At 46.5% G+C, this 8753-nt stretch overlaps 1 long non-coding RNA gene across 1 annotated transcript in view; it reads left to right on the forward strand.

Annotated features, from left to right (window-relative positions):
- The window catches only part of LOC121002169, a 28764-nt gene that overhangs the window by 1375 nt on the left and 18636 nt on the right, over positions 1–8753 (forward strand). Inside the window, exon 2 of the long non-coding RNA XR_005779239.1 lies at positions 6491–6500. This is a non-coding gene — a long non-coding RNA (uncharacterized LOC121002169). The remainder of the gene's footprint in view (positions 1–6490; positions 6501–8753) is intronic.

An 8753-nucleotide genomic window follows, 5' to 3' on the forward strand; every position in this document is an offset into this window, starting at 1 on the left:
TATAAAAGTAAGAATTCTACAGTAATGGGGGCACGGATAATCATTAGAATAGCAGAGTTAGGTGCAGCTGACATTTGCACATCGCTAATGTCAGCCAGTTTAATACTGAAAATTCTAGTGATAGAGGCCAATGTCTGTTACAGGATAACAGAAGGTCACATTTACGTATTTAGCAAGATGAATGTGAACAACATAGTAATTTACCAGATAAGCAATAATAGGTACAGGGAAGGAGCAAAGTTCAGAAAGTCCTTCAAAACCCAGGTAGTGCGGCCTTTCCCATACGTACAATACGGACATGGGAGTGGGCTAGCACTCATTTTCTAGAAATATGTGTTTCATTGGGAAAGGCTGTGCTCCTCTTATCTGTTAGGGCTCATTACTTTTTGGGGTTTGGCCACATGTAATATGTGAGATCCGTGCCGACATGAGGTTTTGTGGGCCATTTAAGTGCACATAAACTTTTATACCATTTTTGACATGTCCTAGTGACCTCAGAGATGTTTTGATTGGTGAGAGTCTGTATGCTGAGACTACTATGTTCTCTAAAATGAAAGGGCGATGCCGTCAGTCCAGCACAGTGCCCTTGGTTTCTACAGGCCAAGCAGCACCTATCAGAAACAAAGGGGAGCTGCGTAAATGGGGTTGGCCACTTTGCAATAGTTTTGCTATTTAATTTACTCACAGTATTATCTGTCCCTGCTCCTATTGCCATCATTCACGTATTCTCTTTCTTCTGCTGGTTGCTCCTGCTGTAATCGTGCCTGTGCAATGTTTTTGCATCCCTGGCACCTTAATATGACATCACAAAAATTAGCTCCTTAGCCTGTATTGCCACTGGTTAGACTCTTCAACAAGCGTCTGACGTCTGCGCAGTAGAATCAGTGTCCACTGCGGTCAGTGCGCACACTCTCTTCTCTAGCCAGCTGCGCTCCGAGGCCTGGACACTGGAAGCAGGAATTCATTCTGCTGCGCAGACGCCAAACAGCAGCAGCCAGGTCAAAAACCAGCAGAAGAAAAACAATATGGATGAAAGTTAATGAAGGCAACAGGAGCAGAGTCAGAAATACAGTGAGTAAACTACAATATTGCTAAGTGGCCAACCCCTTTAAGCCAAGCACCTTTTGTTTTAGCAGTCTCAGCAAGGCTCTGAGCATCGGACCACCACCCCATTTCTGGCATGGCACTATGATGTGGCAAAAGTTTGTTATAGTGTACATAAACTTTCATAAATCATGAAAGTGAACATTTCTGAAAAATCACAGTGCGAACTGTGAATGTGAATGCTGTAATAGAGCATAATGACAATTTATATTCTACTGTGAGAACCACTTTCCTGCTCTGTGATTCAACACAGGTAAATGTTTTTTCAGGGATTTTAATATAGATGACATACTCTATCCTAGGATAGGCTATCGGTATTAGATCGGGGTTGGTCCAACTGTTGTGTGAAGAAACAGTGGTCAGCAAATATGCCGTTACTGAGATTACCTTTGTAGAAGTGATTGATTATATTGTCATTTGTGATACTGAACAATGAAAGCAGCCTAACTGTCTCCCATTTTTATTTGCAGACAGAGACCACGATCGGCCTCAGTTCATATCAGCAGAAAAGGTGAGTTGTTTGCTGGGTGCTGCTGTCCTTTCATTATGGTATTCCTGGAATTCTTCTGTTTGAGACACAAATGCACAAAGAAGGAGAACCTACAGCAAACAGCGGGCGGGGGCCACGGAACCTACAGCGCAGACAGTGGGCAGGGGCCACGGAACCTACGGCGGGGGCCACGGCGCAGACAGCGGGCGGGACCATCTGTTTTGCTGCTCCCTTTGTGGTACCTCAAGCGTAACCCCCTAAATGTCAGAATCAGTAGTGAAACTTCTGTTTTCACCTAAAACCCATGACCGTGTGAATATTTTTGGACTGCCGATGTAAATGTAAGGCTGAATTCACATGTCCGTGAGATACCGGACTGGCAGGCAAGCGGCCAGGGCTGCTGAGCCTACGGCAGGCAAGCGGCCAGGGCTGCTGAGCCCACGGCAGGCAAGCGGCCAGGGCTGCGGAGCCCACGGCAGGCAAGCGGCCAGGGCTGCGGAGCCTACGGCAGGCAAGCGGCCAGGGCTGCGGAGCCTACGGCAGGCAAGCGGCCAGGGCTGCGGAGCCTACGGCAGGCAAGCGGCCAGGGCTGCGGAGCCTACGGCAGGCAAGCGGCCAGGGCTGCGGAGCCTACGGCAGGCAAGCGGCCAGGGCTGCGGCCTACGGCAGGCAAGCGGCCAGGGCTGCGGAGCCTACGGCAGGCAAGCGGCCAGGGCTGCGGAGCCTACGGCAGGCAAGCGGCCAGGGCTGCGGAGCCTACGGCAGGCAAGCGGCCAGGGCTGCGGAGCCTACGGCAGGCAAGCGGCCAGGGCTGCGGAGCCTACGGCAGGCAAGCGGCCAGGGCTGCGGAGCCTACGGCAGGCAAGCGGCCAGGGCTGCGGAGCCTACGGCAGGCAAGCGGCCAGGGCTGCGGAGCCTACGGCAGGCAAGCGGCCATCGGTTTTACTGCTCCAGGTGCCTGTGCTACTTCCTTTGTGGTACCTCAAGCGTAACCCCTAAATGTCAGAATCAGTAGTGAAACTTCTGTTTTCACCTAAAACCCATGACCGTGTGAATATTTTTGGACTGCCGATGTAAATGTAAGGCTGAATTCACATGTCCGTGAGATACCGGACTGGCAGGCAAGCGGCCAGGGCTGCGGAGCCTACGGCAGGCAAGCGGCCAGGGCTGCGGAGCCTACGGCAGGCAAGCGGCCAGGGCTGCGGAGCCTACGGCAGGCAAGCGGCCAGGGCTGCGGAGCCTACGGCAGGCAAGCGGCCAGGGCTGCGGAGCCTACGGCAGGCAAGCGGCCAGGGCTGCGGAGCCTACGGCAGGCAAGCGGCCAGGGCTGCGGAGCCTACGGCAGGCAAGCGGCCATCGGTTTTGCTGCTCCAGGTGCCTGTGCTACTTCCTTTGTGGTACCTCAAGCGTAACCCCCTAAATGTCAGAATCAGTAGTGAAACTTCTGTTTTCACCTAAAGCCTATGACCGTGTGAATATTTTTGGACTGCCGATGTAAATGTAAGGCTGAATTCACACGTCCGTGGAACATGGTCCGTGAGATACCGGGCTGGCACCCTGCTTAGTGCAGGAGCGCCTGGCGTCATTGGTTGCTATGACGCCATGCGCTTTGTGCCGCAGTACAGTAATACACTCGTATAGATCATACGGGTGTATTACTGTACTGCGGCAGCACAAATCGCACGGCGTCGTAGTAACCAATGACACAGTGCGCTCCTGCACTAAGCAGGATGCCAGTCCGGTATCTCACGGACGTGTGAATGAAGCCTAAAGGGAATAATTGGCTTCCTCTGAAACCATGCTGCAGACTGCATCCGAAACTAAATTTGCATTGTCGATGCAGCTTTCTGTACCGTAATATTGAGTGAGAAAGTCTCGCAGTCTGCTTTCCTGTTCATCCCAATTGAAATCAATGTGGTTGGTGTGGTCACTTGAGTTCCTCCACACCAAACACAGCAAGCCAGATCTAGTAGATCAGAAATTTCAGAAACTGGTTTGTGGCAAAGGCGCTGTCGTGTGACAGGCCACGTTTATAGGGGCTGTCTAAGTGTTTAATACTGATGACTTGTCCTCGGGGTAAGTCATCAGTATCTAATCAGTGGGGATGTGACTTCTGCCCCCACAGATCACATACAGATCTATCTTCTCTTGGACAACCCCTTTAAATGTCTGTTGGTGCAGATATTAAGAGACATAGAAGCACGTTTATTAAGACCGGCATTTTAAATGCTGATCCTAATAAAGCCCCATAGCTGTTGAGAAATCTGCCGAAGTTATGAAGGGGCACCTGGCTCTCCATATCGTTGGCGCATCCAGCACCAGTTCTAAATGTAAGACCGCTTCCTAGCTGACTTACATTTAGACCATTTTCTACGCCTAAACCAGGTGGGGAAAATAATGACTGAGACGGGCCTGTCAGCCCTTCCCCGCCATGCCCACAATGTTAGACCTGACGCGAGTGGGGAAAAAGTTGCAGATAGCGGCACAACTAACTGCGGTTAGTTGCGACGTCATCTGTGGCCTGAAATACGCCTAATTTAGGCATATTTCAGATTAGTAAGTTACCCCCATAGGCTTTTAAATAAATTTGGTGCACCTCCAGGCAATCTGTGTGCCAGAAATTCCAATCTACACCAACTATGAGCTGGTTTAAATGCTATTAAATCTGCTGGGCCGTGCGATGTGACACCCCTCCCGCCAACTCCTGCCCACTTATTAGACACTTGAAAACTAGCAAAGGGAGTGCATAGTCCAAAGTATGGCGCATACATGGTGTGCTCCGCATTTAGTAGTGCTGGAAATCAAGCACCCATTGCTGCTACTAATATTTGTCTATGGAGATTGCATGGCTGTGTGCATGAAACACTCAGTTATGAGGGGGCACATACTTGGCCATATAGTGTGTAAATGTTGAGTAACTGTACCCAATATACTGTATCACCCCAGCTGAGGTCGCTATGTACACACTGCGGGTTTAGTTGGTGACGGAGACGGTGCGCTTTGTCCATCTACACATAACGTTATCAGTAGAATCATACGATTAGTCATGTAAAGCCTAGCGACTGTTGTGTCGATAATAGCAACATTGAGAGGCAGCAGTTGAGATGTGAAGAGGCGCCCCTTTACCATCACAATAACATATCTGAAATGAGAACACTAGGAGAAGACTTCCTAGATCTGTGCTGTCACTCTGATTCTGTGTTTTTCTGACTTGTGTGAGTCAGTGCTGTAACCAGTCCTTCCCCTATAAATAGAGTGTGAAGTGGCCGATCACTATAGGCCGCGGCCTGCGACAGCGCCCTTCTATGGGAGTGTCTGACTGGTGACTGTGTGCATTCCTGCTGGAGCACACCATAGCAATAACCTGTAATGTAGTGCTGCTGCAGAATCCTACCGGTTTTGGCTTGGCTGATGGATTATGATTATTATTATTATTTTTTATATATCTAATATATAATTAGAGCACACTTTTCTATATATAGTACATGTGCGCAAAAACAAAGCACGCAAGTCCACACTATTTGTGTTTTTTTGTTGTGGATTTTTGTGTAGATTTTCTATCCAGCAATCCCATTGAAGTCTATGGGGAAAACTGCTCTACAGAAGTTGTGGAATTGCACAAATAATTGACATGCCGCAGATTTTAAAATCCACACAACAGGTCATTTTTCGCACGGAAGAAAAAAAACTGTGTACATGACATTTGTCAGCTCTCCTTCACGTTGCTGGTACTGTATTACACTGTGGTTTTTCTACAAGAAAAACTGCATGTCATACGCAACGTGTGCAGGCTAGCCAATTCCTATAATGACCCCCCTTCCCCAATGCCCGACTGTAAGACGCACCTAGGATTTAAAGGAGGAAAATAAGAAAAATTATTTTTTTCATCAGACCCTCATCACCCCCAAGCTCCATCAGACCTCAGATCAGACATAAAAAAACAAAAAAACAAAAACAAACACACTTTGCTTGGTCCAGACAGTGCTGCCACTCTGCAGATCCAGGACTTACCACTCCCTGGTCTTCTTCAGGACCGCAGTGCACTGTGACCTGACATTGCACAGTGTCAGGTCATAGTGCATGCCCACATGCATGACGTCCTGAGGCTGTAGTCAGTCAGGAAAACAGAGCGGCGCGTGGCCCAGAGGAAGGACAGTGAGGGTGTTTACGGCGCAGCACTTCCCATACCACTCCCCGCGTCACCTGATACTTATGAACAGAAGTGGTCATTAACATTTGGAGTATAAGACGCACTGCCGTTTTCCCTGTCTTATAGTTCGAAAGATGGTATATGGTCAGAGGAAAGTGGATGAGTGAGTCTTCAGTCTGAATGACCACCGTTCACCATGTAGCTTACTTTACTGATCTGACTGTTGCTCCAGCTCGGTTATTCCCTAAAGGGGCCCTGGATAGAGTTACAGTTTGTGTTTCCTTTCTGGTCTATGCATCACTAATTAATTTTGTAATTTGACATCTAAAGTTAACCATACGTATGACTATTTCTAGTCCTGAAAAAGAGAAGTGCTGATGTGTCAGTAATGGTTAGATGAAGGTTGCATGTGGTTTCCTTTTTACCGTTTCTGAGTATTTACTATGCACCTGGTGTCTGCTCTGTGCAGCCGTGTCATCCTTCACGCTGTAGGTTTCCCTAGCACGTTGTGTGAATTTGATTTTAGAATTCACTTTGACGTTTTGCTGTCAGTGTGGTCTGTGTTTGAATAATGTTTGCCGGTTAATCTTTCTGCTTGTATCCACTTAAAATGAAATCTTCAGTGGAGGAAATCTGTAGCCTACGTCTCTAGAAATCCATGGAGCCATTCTGTACCCCTCCGAGATATTCCCTATTAGAAGCATTACTTCACGGATACAAGATCTCCCTTGTGTGTTGCGGTATAGAAGCACAGTGGTGCTGCAGGTTGTTTGGGAGCAATCACTTTGCTGGTGTCCTGTTGCAGACAAAGTACAGAACAAAAATATATCGCTCACTTCTCCATTTTTATTTTTGGGGGTATCTACTAGATTTCAGAATTTTGGGCCTATACTGTCTTGAGTTACAAAACCAGAAAAAAATGAGTCTAGCTCCATGACTTTTTTAGATTTGGCCACCTGTTATTTATGCAGTATAAGGGCTCATTCAGACGACCGTATGTTACATGCATCCGTTCTGCATTCATTCCTATGGCTTCGCAAGATCCACGGATAGCATACCCTGTGCTATCCGCATCCGTATGTCCGCATAAAAGATGGTAAATGTCCTATACTTGTCCACAAAATGCGGTCCTTGGCCCCATTGAAGTCTCTAGGTCTGTAAAAATGCAGAATGCACACGGAATGCGTTCTTTATGCAATCCATATTTTGTGGATCCGTGTCCGCAAACTTTAACACCCTGCCCTCAAAATAATTTGTCACTTTTTAATATAAAAAATCAGACTGTCTAATAAATGTTTAGATTCCAAGGGGCACTCCATGAATTTTGGGCACAGAGATCAAGAAATACTGGCTTTAAAATAATCTAAATATGTAAAAGGTATTGCCTTGAATGTAAGTGTAGAATAATTGTCTCCAAACACATCAGTGTATTGTTGGCTGAACCTGCCGATAACGTATGATATTTGGGAAGAGAAGGATCGAGGAAAGGTACTTTTTTTCTCCTGATCCTTTTGTTCTCCCAGGAGATAGGCCGCTGCAAGAGGTTTTTGGCAATGGCTTTCTCCCTTTTGGAAGCACATTCATGCTTGGCAGAACCAAGGTAGATAGCTGGCAGCTATTGAAGGGCATCTTTAGTAAATGATAAGTTATTTGCTTTGTTTTGTGAAGGTAATTTTGGAGACACATTTTATTATGATACTCTGTCACCTTTTTATAGATTTTTGACAGTCTAAATAATGAAGCATGTGGCACAATTCAATCCAATAATCTGAATTCTGGTGGGGGTCTTGAGATCATGATGATTGATCATGGTGGTCCTATCCATCCATACTTTCATGCTTACAGCTGAGATTTACCTTGATCAATGGCATTTGTGTGGTATTTTCTCTCATAGATTTTAATGGAGAAAATGTAGCATGTAAGAAATGGAAACTGAGCGGCTTCCTATAAAAAGTGATTACAGCTGCATGTCTCATTCTGCTGCGGTGTCTACCTGAGGCCGTTGAGTTGCTTCAACCAAACTGGGCATAAACATCATCTACCCCTACCCACTGCCATAGCTTCTCTGTCTGTGCCGGGAGAGTTGGCATCAGCGGGGCAATGCATTACAGTCAGGTCCATAAATATTGGGACATCGACACAATTCTAACATTTTTGGCTCTATACATCACCACAATGGATTTGAAATGATTCGAACAAGATGTGCTTTAACTGCAGACTGTCAGCTTTAATTTGAGGGTATTTACATCCAAATCAGGTGAACGGTGTAGGAATTACAACAGTTTGCATATGTGCCTCCCACTTGTTAAGGGACCAAAAGTAATAGGACATAATAATCATAAATCGAACTTTCACTTTTTAATACTTGGTTGCAAAACCTTTGCAGTCAATTACAGCCTGAAGTCTGGAATGCATAGACATCACCAGACGCTGGGTTTCATCCCTGGTGATGCTCTGCCAGGCCTCTACTGCAACTGTCTTTAGTTCCTGCTTGTTCTTGGGGCATTTTCCCTTCAGTTTTGCCTTCAGCAAGTGAAATGCATGCTCAATCGGATTCAGGTCAGGTGATTGACTTGGCCATTGCATAACATTCCACTTCTTTCCCTTAAAAAACTCTTTGGTTGCTTTTGCAGTATGCTTTGGGTCATTGTCCATCTGCACTGTGAAGCGCCATCCAATGAGTTCTGAAGCATTTGGCTGAATATGAGCAGATAATATTGCCCGAAACACTTCAGAATTCATCCTGCTGCTTTTGTCAGCAATCACATCATCAATAAATACAAGAGAACCAGTTCCATTGGCAGCCATACATGCCCACGCCATGACACTACCACCACCATGCTTCACTGATAAGGTGGTATGCTTAGGATCATGAGCAGTTCCTTTCCTTCTCCATACTCTTCTCTTCCCATCACTCTGGTACAAGTTGATCTTGGTCTCATCAGTCGATAGGATGTTGTTCCAGAACTGTGAAGGCTTTTTTAGATGTTGTTTGGCAAACTCTAATCT

Source organism: Bufo bufo, chromosome 5, assembly GCF_905171765.1.
Source record: "Bufo bufo chromosome 5, aBufBuf1.1, whole genome shotgun sequence".
NCBI classification, from domain to species: domain Eukaryota; kingdom Metazoa; phylum Chordata; class Amphibia; order Anura; family Bufonidae; genus Bufo; species Bufo bufo.